Genomic DNA, 15,541 nt, shown 5'->3' with positions numbered 1-15,541 from the left:
TACTAGGCTGCAACCATCAAAATCATTTTTTTCCTATTTTATCCCCCAGAATGACGAGTGATTAGCATGCTTTGACATAATTGGAAGTCACAACCGAATTCACTCAGCTAGATGGTTATCAGTACTCGGCATGGTTACATGTCCACTGATATCCTGCCTGTCCTCTACGACCTTGTCATATGAGTTGTATATGACATTGGAAGGATTAGAAGTGATAACCAGTGTTCATAAAAAGATCGGGGGACAATGTGCTGGGAAGCCTAAAAGGTTAAGCAATTAAGACATTTTTGATTGACACTCAACCCCATCACTTGTCAAATGAATTTGCACTGAACTCTAGAAATACTCCATAAAGTCTTGTACAGAGTCATAAGGAAGACCAATTACTTCCTAGGCATAATAACACCACAAATTACGTAGCATTTCCCCAAAGGCCGAAGTAGTTAACATTCCCATTTTACAGAGAGGTAGCAAAGGAAGTGGCTTGCCCAGGTTACCATGGCTACTAAGTGGTCCAGCCTGGGCATCTGATGGCCCGTGATGTGCCAGGAAGTCTTCTGAGCATGTTACATGTTCTAATTCATTGAATCCTAATCATAACTCTGTGAGACAGGTTCTAGTATCAATTTACAGATGAAATTATAGCAGGAGGACTAGAGGCAGTAATGATTCCCAGGTTACTATTAAGGAAACTGAAGCTTAAAGAGGCTGGACGATTGACCAAGGTGATGGAGCTACTAACTGTTAAGCTGGTAACTTCAGGACCTTGACTGTTTTGAATTCCAGCCAGGTTTTGAAGCCAGGCCATCTGGCCCCAGAACCTGTACGCTCAGTGTACTGGTGACAAGCGGCCCTTCCTCAGAGCCAGACAGCCTGATTTTGAATCAGATATCTACTCTTTCCCTGCTGTGCCACCCTGAATAAGTTACTTAACTGCTCTGTGCTGAAATTTCCTCATCTGAACCATGGGAAGAATAATGGAGCTAATTATCATCTGATGATTCAGCATATAGGAAACACTTAGAACAGTTTGGTACAGAAAGAAGTACTCAGTTAGCTAATGTGATGATGAATCTCTAAGCTATAAAATTTCCCAAAGCAATTTAAAAATTGACTTACGCAATTAAAGCTCAAGTCACATTGAACTGTTCAGGAACGTGTTCATTTGCATAAAGCAAAGGACACTTATATTTTCCATCCGCTGGTTTCTAACTAGAAGACTGATTTCCAAACCCTGAGGGGTCTGCGCAGACCCCCTCAGGGGAATCCCTATCAGGGGTAAGGAACAAGCCGGAGAGGTTCAGACTTCCTCCATTTAGAGGATTTTGGACAAAGGATTTTGGAACTAAAAGCAGCTTGAGAACCATTGGTCTAAAAGACTAGAGTCGTGGCGGCACCTGTCTATCACTATACAGACAACTCCCTGCAATTGTAAAGTTTAGGACCCCCGCTCTGCTGGCCCAAGGGTAGCACCTACGACACCACAGGGCACACCCAGTGGAAGAGGCAGTTTGGGGCAAAATGACACCCTTCGTCTCTTTAATACACTGCTCTTGACAAAGTCAGGTTATGGAGGTAAGTAAGAGTCCGACAGAAGAATTCAAACAGGATGGACGACTGAAGGCTTCTGGGCAGAGATATGTTACAAAGCAGTAGTTCAGAAAGAATAACCTGGGTGTGATGTGCAGGACAAACTGGGATGGAATTACGGAGGTGAGCGAGCAGGCTACGACAGGACCAGGGCAAACAGACGGTGACAATGAGCATGCCGGCGATGGCAAACCCACAAGGGTGACGGCAGAACTGGAGGAGGAAGGTATTTCCTTAAGAGGGAAAAACCCAGCAAGACTTCAGGAAGGGAAAAGCGTTGAGGAGTAAGTAAAAAAGGAGCCTGGGTTCCTAAGCTTGGTTGCCTTGGAGAACGGTGGGCTCACCTTTAAAGCAGGTGCAAAGAAAAGATGACCTGGATTTCAAGAGGAGCATGGAAGGTGCTGGGGCTGGTCTGTGGAGCTGGAGTTGCCACTTACATGATCGCTTCCACATACAGCAAACCTTGTTTTACTGCACATCAGTCTATCGCACTTTGCAGATATTCTGTTTTTGTTTTGTTTTGTTTCTTACAAATTGAAGGTCTGTGGCAACCCTGAATTGAGCAAGTCTATCAGAGCCATTTTTCCAACAGTATTCGCTCACTTCATGTCTCCGTGACGCATTTTGGTAATTCTCATGATATTTCAAACTTTTTCATTATTCATTGTATTTATCTTTGACGTCACTCTTGCAACTGCAGATGTGGTGGAAACCCCGAGAGAACTAGAATTAGAAGTGGCGCCTGGAGATGTGACTGAATTGCTGCAATCTCGTGATAAAACTTTAATGAATGAGGAGTTGCTTCTTATGGATGAGCAAAGAAAGTGGTTTCTTCAGATGGAAGCTACTCCTGGCGAAGATGCTGTGAAGATGGTTGAGATGACAGCAAAGGATTTAGAATATGACATAAGCCTAGTTGATAAAGCAGCGGCAGGGTTTGAGAAGACCGCCTCCAATTTTGAAAGAAGTTCTACTGCAGGTAAAATGCCATCAAACAGCATTGCATGCTCCAGAGAAATTGTTCGTGAAAGGAAGAGTCAACCGATGTGACAAAATTCACTGTTGTCTTATTTTAAGAAATGGCCACAGCTGCCCTGGTCTTCAGCTACCACCGCCTTGATCAGTCAGCAAGACCTTCCACCAGCAGAGATTACGACTTGTTGAAGGCTCAGGTGATGGTTAGCACTTTTTAGCAATAAAGTATTTTTTTATTGAAGTATAGTTGCTCTACAATGTTGTATTTGCAGTAAAGTATTTTTAAATTAAACTACGTACATCATTTTTTTAGACAATGCTATTGTACACTTAATAGACTAGTGTAAACGTAATTTTTAAAATTGAAGTATAGCTGATTTATAATATTATATTAGTTTCAGGTATACAACATAGTGATTCGATATTTTTATAGACGGGCTATCATCAAAAAGACAACAAATAATACATGTTGGCGAGGATGTGGAGAAGAGTGAACCCTGGTACCACTGCTGGTGGGAACGTAAACTGGTACAGCCACTATGGAGAACAGTATGGAGGTTCCTCAAAAAACTAAAAATGGAGCTACCATATGATCCAGCAGTCCCACTCCAGGGTATGTATCTGAAGAAAATGAAATCACTAAGTTGAAAAGATACAGGCACCCCAGTGTTCACAGCAGCATTATTTACAATTGCCAAGATAATGGAAGCAACTCAAGTGACCATCAACAGATGAATGGATAAAAAAATCATGATACACACACACACACACACACACACAGAGGAATATTACTCAGCCATAAAAAAGAATGAAATTTTGCCATCTGCAACAACATGGATGGACCTGGAGAGTATTATGCTTAGTGAAATAAGTCAGACAGAGAAAGACAAATACCGTATGATATCACTTACATGTGGAATCTAAAATATGACACAAATGAACATATCTATGAAACAGAAACAGACTCACAGACATAGAGAACAGACTTGTGGTTGTCAAGGGGGAGGGGGGTGGGGGAGGGATGCACTGGAAGTTTGGGGTTAGTAGATGCAAACTATTATATAGAGAATGGATAAACAACAAGGTCCTACTGTACAGCACAGGGAACTATATTCAGTATCCTGTAATAAACCATAATGGAAAAGAATATAAAAAAGAATATATATCTATGCATAACTGAATCACTTTGCTGTACAGTAGAAATTAACACAACATTGTAAATCAAATATACTTCAATAAGATAGATTAAAAAGAAAGAAGTCACGACACACACACACATGCACACATACACACAAAGGAATATTACTCAGCCATAAAAAAGAATGAAAATTTTTTTGCAACAACACAGATGGACCTGGAGAGTACTATGCATAGTGCAATAAGTCAGACAGAGAAAGACAAAGCATTGTGCAACTTGCTTTTTTGCAGTCCCTGGAACCAAACCTGCAATATCTCCACGGTCTGCCTGTACCTAGGAGGTGGCTGAGGTGTGAGACGGGGGCTTTGGAAAGATTTGGAAATCTTCCGTGTTGTTTGACAGCTAAATTGTTAGGTTTTTGCTGGGCAAGTGAGGAAACTGGACAGCAGAGAGATTCAAGGGCTCTGAGGCAGGGCCACAGCGGTGGAAGAGGCAGGGGAAAGCACAGAGCAGCTGAGATGTCCCCAGACCTCCGATTCCTTCTCCACCACCTCTGATACGGATCACACCGTATTTCCCAGGAGAGGGGATCGCTTCCCCCATCTCCCTCCCTTCCGTCCATCTCTGGGCCAGATGGGACGAGTTGCAGCAAAGGCTGCCAGAAAGCACAGCTCTGCCCCCCGAATCCTCCTGCACCCTCTCCTTATTATGGAGGACGGGGTGCCCTTGGTATAACTGCACAGAGAAAGGGGGGCTGTCGAGGTCACTGGAGAGCAAGTCGTGAGAACATGCAGCCCATTTTAGAATTAAGAACACCCACCCCTGGATGTGTAAAAAGTCGTACAGCCCGAATAATCATTTCTCACCTCTAGACATGACCTCCTGCCCCAAAGGGAGGCACACTGAGATCTGCATAGCGCAGGGAAAGATGAATAATAGAGATTCACCAAATGCGCACATACTTGAAATGAGCCATGTGCCAAAAATCAATCTGCGAGTTAGCGGTGAAAAACAAAACAACACCCAGATTTGTTAACGCCCAGATTCCTGTGAAGCCACCCTTTCCAGATGGCCAGCTCCCTCTCCATCTCCACACCCCCTGGGGGGTGGGGTGAGGGTGAGGGCAGTGGGTACGCATGCGTGTGTGTTTTGTGTGTCTTTCCCCTATAAGCACAATTATTCACATTTTGCTGACCTGCACTGTGCATTAAGCTCGTCTTTATCCCTCACCTTTCTCATCCCTCTTGAGCAGAGATGCTAAACCAGCAGGCCACAGTTCCCACCCGTCTCCCAAGGCTCCTTTCTGCCAACACTGCCTTGGGCTACCTTAGAGAGTTTGTGGAAACGAGAGTTTGTAAAGGGATCAAAGAAACAAATAACTCAGCAGTAACACACACACACAAAACCAAGCCGCGATATCAACTTTCCAGAGGCTCGTTCCTGGGAGGGGAGGAGATGCACTGTCTTCCTCTCTTAAAAGTTCCTTTCTCGTCCTCCACACAACCCCATAAAGCTGTCCTTTCAGCAGGACAAAGTCAGCCAAATATTGGCCGTTTCAAATCGTTCCAAGCAGAACATTTAAAGGCTGGTTAAAATTAACATCAAGGGAGAATGGGGCACAGAAACGGAGGGGTGGGCATGGAAGGAGGGTAAGGTAGGGGAGGGGGGCAAAGAAGGGGATACTGCTAGGCAACCGGAGCCTGGACCCCAACTGCCTGGGAGATGGTTTCCCCTCCTCGCCCTGTGGCCGGCTGAGCTGCCTGCTCCTGGACCTGTGTGTGCGTGTATGTTGGGATGCGTGTCTGGGTGGGGCCCCTGGATGATTGCATCAATCTGCCGTATCCTGACACTCCTCTGTCACAGCCCCGCCAGGAGACTGGGATTCTCTTTTGTTGTCAAGCACAGCAGAGTTCACCAACTCTTCCAGAAAGGCCCTTGATGCAGAAGGGAGGATGTACAGGTCCATCCCTCTTCTCGCCAAAGGGGGAAACTCGTGAGCTGCTCGTGGCTCCCAAGGGTATACTTTAAGGACTATTTCTTATTTCTCCAAGCCACTAAATGAGCTTTTGATTCCATGTAGAGTGACCATTCCATACCATTATGTTCGCCACCTCTAATCTATACCTTAACATCTATTTGCTTCACCATGTGCCTTTAAGATGTTAGATATTATCAGCCTCCCCCAGGGGCTGGAAAGACATCTGTTTGGCTCATTTGGGGGAGTGCCCAGCTTTGCAGCGAGAAGCTTGATAAATGGTGACGGTACTCACGGTGACGTCTGAGGTCAGCCCAAAGCAGTGCTGCTTGACTCCCCGTCTGGCTCGTTTTACGAGGTGGGCTGGTGGCCTGGGAGGTCCCGGACAGAAGGTTCATCACGCCCCGGGCCCTCGGTCTGCTCCCAGCTTCTGCACAGGGCTTCCCACCCCTGGCTGAGACTGCACCTCCTGGTGACTTCAGACCAGACAGAAGCAGATGGCCGAGCCAGCTCACGCTTCAGCAGACGGACCAGCGAGCGGAGCAGACCACCCTTCTCGGTGGAGAAGATACAGAATCAACTCTGTATATTTCTTTTCTTGGCAAAGTGTGTTCTGGGGGAATTCCTGGCTTCCTTGGTAGAGAACAATCCTTTGTATTTTTACAGAAGAACGTGATAAACCACAGAAGTAGTGGAGGATGGGGGGGAGAGGGTGTGTGTGTATATGGGTGTGTATGTGGGTGTGTGTGCACATGCAGGGAACCCAGGGCTGTTCACTTATTCCATGTAGCACTAACAGAGCTCCAGGTTTTCTTAACAAGTCATATCCAGGTTGTATTTTTTAAGCCCATTATAGGTAAGAATATTTACTTTGCCTTCAGTGCTGCTTTATTCAGAGCTCACATTAACTTACTTAACCTTTAAGCCAGTATCACTAGCATCTTTGTCAGACAGAGATAAGTGATGAGAAGGCAAGAATTATTTAATCTGCTGCTGTCTAAGTTTCTTCCACACCTGATACCCTCAGGCTTCAACACGTTGTAGAAACTCTTCGTCATGTGTCAAATCTGTACATCTTCACTGTATCAATTAGAAACTGAGTTCAAACGGATGAAGTGACCCAGGGAGCGGCAGGATATACTTAAAGTGATGAAAGAGAAAAACCTACAACCAACATTACTGTAGCCAGCAAGGATCTCACTCAGATTCGATGGAGAAATCAAAAGCTTTACAGACAAGCAAAAGCTAAGAGAATTCAGCACCACCAAACCAGCTTTACAACAAATGCTAAAGAAACTTCTCTAGGTGGGAAACACAAGAGAAGAATAAGACCCACAAAAACAAACCAAAAACAATTAAGAAAATGGTCATAGGAACATACATATCAATAATAACCTTGAATGTAAATGGATTAAATGCCCCAACCAAAAGACACAGACTGGCTGAATGGATACAAAAACAAGACCCATATATATGCTGTCTACAAGAGACCCACTTCAGACCTAGGAACACATAGAGACTGAAAGTGAAGGGATGGAAAAAGATATTCCATGCAAATGGAAATCAAAAGAAAGCTGGAGTAGCAATACTCGTATCAGATAAAATAGACTTTAAAATAAAGACTGTTACAAGAGACAAGGAAGGACACTACATAATGATCAAGGGATCAATCCAAGAAGATACAATAATTATAAATGTTTACGCATGCAACGTAGGAGCACCTCAATACATAAGGCAAATGCTAACAACCATGAAAGGGGAAATCGCCAGTAACACAATAATAGTAGGGGAATTTAACACACCACTTACACCAATGGACAGATCATCCAAACAGAAAACATATAAGGAAACACAAGCTTTAAATGACACAACAGATCAGATAGTTTTAATTGACATTTATAGAACATTCCACCCGAAAGTGGTAGAATACACTTTCTTCTCAAGTGCACATGGAACATTCTCCAGGATAGATCACATCTTGGGTCACAAATCAAGCCTCGGAAAATTTAAGAAAATTGAAATTGTATCAAGCATCTTTTCTGACCACAATGCTATGAGATTGGAAATAAATTAGAGGAAAAAACCTGTAAAAAACACAAATACATGGAGGCTAAACAGTGTGCTACTAAATAACCAAGAGATCACTGAAGAAATCAAAGAAATAAAAAGTACACAGAAACAAATGACAACGAAAACACGATGACCCAAAACCTATGGGACGCAGCAAAAGCAGTTCTAAGAGGGAAGTTTATAGCAATTCAATCTCACCTCAAGAAACAAGAAATATCTCAAATAAACAATCTAACCCTACACCTAAAGCAACTAGAGAAAGAAGAATAAAGAAAACCCAAAGTCAGTAGAAGGAAAGAAATCATAAAGATCAGAGCAGATATAAATGAAATAGAAACAAAGAAAACAATAGCAAAGATCAATAAAACTAAAAGCTGGTTCTTTGAGAAGATAAACAAAATTGATAAACCCTTAGCCAGACTCATCAAGAAAAAAAGGGAGAGGACGCAAATCAATAAAATTAGAAATGAAAAAGGAGAAATCACAACTGACACCGCAGAAATACAAAGGATTATAAGAGACTACTACAAACAACTATATGTCAATAAAATGGACAACCACAAAGAAATGGAAAAATTCTTGGATACGTACACTTTTCTAAGACTGAACCAGGAAGAATTAGAAAATAGAAACAGACCTATCACAGGTAATGAAATTGAAACTGTGATTAAAAATCTTCCAACAAACAAAAGTCCAGGACCAGATGGCTTCACAGGCAAATACTATCAAACATTTAGGGAAGAGCTATCACCGATCCTTCTCAAACTCTTCCAAAAAACTGCAGAGGGAGGAACACTCCCACATTCATTCTATGAAGTCACCATCACCCTGATACCAAAATCAGAAAAAGATATCACAAAAAAAAAATTATAGACCAATATCACTGATGAACATAGATGCAAAAATCCTGAACAAAAAATACTAGCAAACAGAACCCAACAGCACATTAAAAGGATCATACACCATGATCAAGTGGGATTTATCCCAGGGATGCAAGGATTCTTCAATATACGCAAATCAAGCAATGTGATACACCACATTAACAAATTAAGGAATACAAACCATATGATCATCTCAATAGGTGCAGAAAAAGCTTTCGACAAAACTCAACAATCATTTATGATAAAAACGTTTCAGAAAATGGGCATAGAGGGAAACTACCTCAACATAATAAAGGCCATATATGACAAACCCACAGCCAACATCATACTCAATGCTGAAAAACTGAGCATATTTCCACTAAGATCAGGAACAAGACAAGGATGTCCACTCTTGCCACTCTTATTCAACATAATTTTGGAAGTCCTAGCCATGGCAATCAGAGAAGAAAAAGAAATAAAGGAATACAAATTGGAAAAGAAGAAGTAAAAATTTCACTGTTTGCAGATGACATTATACTATACATAGAAAATCCTGAAGATGCTACCAGAAAACTACTAGAACTAAACAGTGAATTTGGTAAGGTTGCAGGATACAAAATTACTGCACAGAAATCTCTGGCATTCCTATATATTAACAACGAAAAATCAGAAAGAGAAATTAAGGAAACAATCCCATCTACCATCGCAACAAAAAGAATAAAATACCTAGGAATAAACCTACCAAAGGAGGCGAAAGACTTGTACTCAGAAAACTATAAAACACTGATGAAAGAAATCAAAGATGACATAAACAGATGGAGAAATATACCATGTTCTTGGATTGGAAGAATCAATATAGTGAAAATGACTATACTACCCAAAGCAATCTACAGATTCAACGCAATCCCTATCAAACTACCAGTGGCATTCTTCACAGAATTAGAACAAAAAATTTTACAATTTGTATGGAAACCCAAAAGACCCCAAATAGCCAAAGCAATCTTGAGAAAGAAAAATGGAGCTGGAGGAATCAGGCTCCCAGACTTCAAACTGTACTTATGAAGCTACAGTAATCAAGACAGTAAGGTACTGGCACAAAAACAGAAATATAAATCAATGGAACAGGATAGAAAGCCCAGAGATAAACCCACGCACATATGGTCACCTAATTTACGACAAAGGAGGCAAGAACATACAATGGAGAAAAGACAGCCTCTTCAATAAGTGGTGCTGGGAAAACCGGACAGCTACATGTAAAAGAATGAAATTAGAACACTCCCTAACACCATACACAAAAATAAACTCAAAATGGATTAAAGACCTAAATGTAAGACTAGACACTATAAAACCCTTAGAGGAAAACATAGGAAAAACAATCTTTGACATAAGCCACAGCAAGATCTTTTTTGACCCACCTCCTAGAGTAATGAAAATGAAAATAAAAATAAACAAATAGGACCTAACGAAACTTAAAAGCTTTTGCACAGCAAAGGAAACCATAAACAAGACGAAAAGACAACCCTCAGAATGGGAGAAAATATTTGCAAATGAAACAGTGGACAAAGGATTAATCTCCAAAATATACAAACAGCTCATGGAGCTCAACATCAAAAAAACAAATAATCCAATTGAAAAAGAAGTGGAAGAGCTAAATAGAAATTTCACCAAAGAAGACATACAGATGGCCAAGAGGCACATGAAAAGATGCTCAACATTACTAATTATTAGAGAAATACAATTCACAACTACAATGAGGTATCACCTCACACCAGTCAGAACGGCCATTATCAAAAAATCTAGAAACAATAAATGTTGGACAGGGTGTGGTGAAAAGGGAACCCTCCTGCACTGTTGGTGGGAATGTAAATTGATACAACCACTATGGAGAACAGTATGGAGGCTCCTTAAAAAACTAAAAATAGAACTACCATACGACCCAGCAATCCCACTACTGGGCATATACCCTGAGAAAACCATAATTCAAAAAGAGACATGTACCACAATGTTCACTGCAGCACTATTTACAATAGCCAGGATATGGAACCAACCTAAATGTGCATCGACAGATGAATGGATAAAGATGTGGCACATATATACAATGGAATATTACTCTCCATAAAAAGAAACGAAATTGAGTTATTGGTAGTGAGGTGGATGGACCTAGAATCTGTCATACAGAATGAAGTAAGTCAGAAAGAGAAAAACAAATACCGTATGCTAATGCATATATATGGAATCCTAAAAAAACAAAAAAGGTACTGATGAACCTAGTGGCAGGGTAGGAATAAAGACGAAGACACAGCGAATGGACTTGAGGACATGGAGAGGGGGAAGGGTAAGCTGGAACGAAGTGAGAGAGTGGCATGGACATATATATACTACCAAATGTAAAATAGCTAGCTAGTGGGAAGCAGCTGCATAGCACAGGGAGATCAGCTCGGTGCTTTGTGACCACCTAGAGGGGTGGGATAGCGAGGGTGGGAGGGAGGCTCAAGAGGAAAGGCATATGCAGATATATGTATACATATGGCTGATTCACTTTGTTGTACAACAGAAACTAACACAGTACTGTGAAGCAATTATACTCCAATGAAGATTTATTAAAAAAAAAAAAAAAGATCGCTGTCCAACAGAAATATCATGGGAGCCCAATAGGAAATTCTAACGTTTTTAGTAGCCGCATGAAACAAGGAACAAGAAATAGGTGAGATTAATTTTAATTATGTATTTTCTTTCATCTCACCCCAAATATTATCATTTCAACATGGAATCATCGATATAAAAATTATTAATAAGATATTTTACTTTTATTTAAAAAAATATGAAGCTTCAAAATCTGGTGCATATTTTACACTCACAGCCCATCTTAATTGGGACTGGCCACATTTCAAGGGCTCCAATGTACTCTGCAGTGTAGCTTTAAATCTCTCCTGATGTTTCTGTCCCACTGGTTTTCTCAAGATTAGAGACACCATGTAACTTAGAACAACAGTCTAGCTACTATCTTTAATTCTCTTGAAAAACACTGACTTGTTGAAGTTTGTTCCATTTCTCAGAATCACAGGACACTTTGTTCCTCTATTTTAATGAAGTGGACAGTTATAAACGTGCTGCCAATGGCCACTTAGAGATGGGGTTAGAGAGACACGGTAATCCTAGGATCTGCCCCACATCACAGCTCCCACTGTGGCAGAGTTGGGGGATGGAGAGGACTCTAATTCGCTCTATCATCAAAGGGAAGAAATTCTGCCAACAGAACATAATACCCACTCATCTAAAGTGCTGGGAAAGGGCTTTAAAAAACAGGTCTGTTTTTCTTGCACTGGCCTTTCTTCCTGTAGGACAGGATGTCATATAGTATCATAAGCCTCAAGAGACCCTAATAAGGAAGGACCACACCTCAGGCATTCCAATCTAGCGAAAATCTACTCTATTTTTAAAAAACCCAAGAGAAAGGGCCCAGAATCTTCCCATTTATGGCTTCCAGTTCTCCACCAACCGACCCTCACTGTCAGGAAATTCTTCTCCATCTTATTGCAATGGCTCTCACTAAGGCTAAAGCACATTTCTCTTTCTTTGCTTCCAAAATGCTCCCTTAAACATGCATTCAGGTCAGAAAAAAAGTGAAGAAAGTCATTTTAAAGGAATAACTGTATGAAGACCAGACGTGAGAAGTTCAGTTTAATACAAAACATGCATGGCACCCTCTTGTCTGGTTATAGAAGCATCAAGAAGAGGTTGATTGAGAGACGTACACGATGGTGGCCTCTCTCATTTTGATGCAGGCTTTTTCGAGTACATTTCTAATTGGCTGAAACAGTTTTGGGCAACAGAGCAAATGCCATTGTCTCCGGGTTGGATGGGAGTGTGACGCAGCTGAACAAAGTCCAAATGGATGACCAAAGTTGAAGGCTTGATTTGTTACTGAATGACATCCTTGTGTCATAGCATCGTTCCAGCTGTCCTTAAGTGCAATTTAAGGACTTAGGGAGTTACATGGTAATGTCATGGGTGTCAGGGACCTGCCTGTGGATTTAGGGATAAGCCTTTCAAATATTAAATTCCCGTACGTGCACTCTTGACCTTTGCTCTTTCCCCTGTACAGGTAATGTGGGATTTACTCAAGGTCAACAGGAATTTGGATGTGCAGATTCCACTACGTAATCTCAAACGGCTTTATAATAAGCCTTCAACGTTGGGATTATCGCCATGGTGCTCTGTAACCCAGAGAAGGGAAATGCTTCCATTCACAGTGGCCAGGTCTGCACCGGTGCAGGAAATAATCTCTGTGGTTGTCTGGTTACAGTAGGTCCTTATTAGTTACCTATTTTATATATAGTAGTGTGTATATGTCAATCCCAATCTCCCAATTTATCCCTCCTCACCTCCCTTTCATCCTTGGTAACCATACGTTTGTTTTCTACATCTGCAACTCTATTTCTGTTTTGTAAATAAGTTCATTTGTACCATTTTTTTAGATTCCACATATAAGCAATGTCATATATTTGTCTTTCTCTGTCTGACTTACTTCACTCAGTGTGACAATCTCTAGGTCCATCCATGTCACTGCAAATGGCATTATTTTGTTCTCTTTTATGGTCGAGTAGTGTTCCATTGTATATATGCACCACATCTTGTTTTTATCCATTCCTCCATCGATGGACATTTAGGTTGCTTCCATGGTTTTGTTTTTTGTTTTTTTTGGTTCTCTGCAGAGCAATTGGTTCTATGGTCCTTTGGGGAGGTAATTCCATGGTATCTTAGGATTTGCCCATTCTTTCATTCTACAAGGATTTATTTAGTGACCTATGTGCCAGGCACTGGGCTGGGCGCTGGGGACCCACAGTGATCATGACACAGACCCAGCCCTCAAATTGTTGGTGGCTCTGGGAAATGCTGACAAGTAAACAGGCGATGGCAGTGAGTTGTGATGAGTTGTGACAGTAAGAGGGAAACCTCAGGGGGAAGGGTGACAGCTAATGTCACTGAGCAGGACCCTAGGGGCCTTCCCGGGACAGACACCCCATGTCCTCCGCCTGCCTCTTGTTTATAGAAGAACTTCAGCCTCCTAAGCCTTCCCCAAGTTCCAAAGAGCAAATTTAATCAGAGAAGTGAGAAAATGCAAAAACAAAGGAAAACAGTCAAGCCAGAGAAAATAATAATCGTTTAGCCATTAAACCAAATCAAGGACTCAAGGGCCATAGTTAATATTCTGAACCATATCCGTTGAGCTGTTTTGGAGGCACTAAGCCCCCCACCAGGTGGAAGAAGTTAACTGTACGTTGACCACAAGCACGCAGACCCCAGACTGGTTGGAACCAGAAGGCTGATGATGTGTGACTCCCGATTACCTCTCCACCAACCAATCAGAAGAATGTCCATGAGCTGATCACACACCCCGCAACCCTCTTCCTCACCCTGTCTTTAAAAACCGTTCCCTGAAAGCCATTGGGAGTTCAGGCCTTTTGAATATTAGCTGCCCAAACTCCTTGCTTGGTGCCTGCAATAAATGCTGCACTTCCCTTCACCACAACTTGGTATCAGCAGTCAGCTTTACTGCATGCAGGAGAGTAGACCCAAGTCTGGTTTGGTAACAGTAAGACCCAGACCTGGGAGGGGCAGGGAGGCCAGGGAAAGCCTTGGGGGGGGGAAAGTGTCTTCTAAGCTGTGAACTGAAAGTTTAACAGAAACCATCCAGGGACAGAGGTGAGGGTACAGGAAGGAGTGTTCTAGGAAGAGGGAATAACATTTGAAGCATGTTCTAAAAAGGGATGGGAAGAGTATGAACTTCTCTTGTTTAGCCTAAATCAACATTTTCTTGATGGTGAAGGGTTGAGGATGACCTTTTCAAAACTGCTGTACATCAGTAATTACATCTCTTTTCTGTGACTCGGGTCCACTTCAGATGCCCCCAATCATACTTTCCCAGGGCAGGCTGGCCAACGGATTGTCATTTCACTGCCACTTGAGGTCTTAATTCCTATATAAGAGGGTGGCCGCTTTCTAAGCCTTTAAGAGTTGGTATAAAAAAAGCATCTAAAACACACCAGACCACTCACCTCTAAGCATCTGAAGATGATTCTTAACAATTTAAAGCTCCAAGTGCTTTGTTAGTTAGTGACGCTGCTAATTGAAGAGATCTTGCTCACTTTGCAGTCCTGTCCACTGCCCCACCCTCCAAATCCAAGCGGAGGTTTTAACTCTTAATACGAATGTGATCCTCTGAATCTAGTCTAACAAGGACGTAATCCAAAATGTGAAAGTACCTTACACAGGTAGATAAATTAATCACAGCATTTACTTGTAATAGTGGAAAAATTGTAAAGAAACCTTCAATGGACCCAAATGGGTAAACGATTTGATACTAATGGAATATCCATTTCTGGAATTTATGCAGCTATTAACAAAGATGACAACTTAAGTAACTTGGAAAAGGCTAATGAAAGACGTTAAGTGAAAAAAATAAAATAGAGAATTACTCACACATTATGATTACAACCATGTAAGAAATACAAACATGAAAAAAGCTGGAAAGAAATCTGCCAAAGTGAGAATAGTAGTCAAACTAGTATGTTATGGTTTTGAGCTTCTTCCTACGGTTTCTCTCTTTCCTACACTGCATTTGTAGTACCTTTATAATTGAAATCTTATTAAAACTATTCACTCTTTAAGTTAGCAGTTTGAACATTTTCAAATCCCAGCAGCAAGTACACGTAAGAGATCTGAGTGTCTGGGCATCATTTCAACCTCCTGATGTACTGTAGCTTCTTCAGGGCAAAATATGAGGGGGGATAAGGAGCACTGCCCTGAGAATTTTATAGACATTGGAGAATATCAAGCAAATAGAGTTAGAAAAGCTGGAAGCAAGCAACAGATTTAGAATTAAGTTCTTTAAATCAAGTTTGGAAACTTCATTCTTTGGGGCTTTGAGGA

The 15,541-nt window shown here is 41.5% G+C and overlaps 1 protein-coding gene across 9 annotated transcripts in view; it reads right to left on the bottom strand.

Annotated features, from left to right (window-relative positions):
• Positions 1–15,541, bottom strand: part of FRMD4A (FERM domain containing 4A) — a 468,321-nt gene that overhangs the window by 180,448 nt on the left and 272,332 nt on the right. The window lies entirely within an intron of this gene.

Source organism: Balaenoptera musculus, chromosome 2 (genome assembly GCF_009873245.2).
Source record: "Balaenoptera musculus isolate JJ_BM4_2016_0621 chromosome 2, mBalMus1.pri.v3, whole genome shotgun sequence".
In the NCBI taxonomy this organism is placed as follows: Eukaryota; Metazoa; Chordata; class Mammalia; order Artiodactyla; family Balaenopteridae; genus Balaenoptera; species Balaenoptera musculus.
This window is presented reverse-complemented; position numbering and strand designations above follow the sequence as displayed.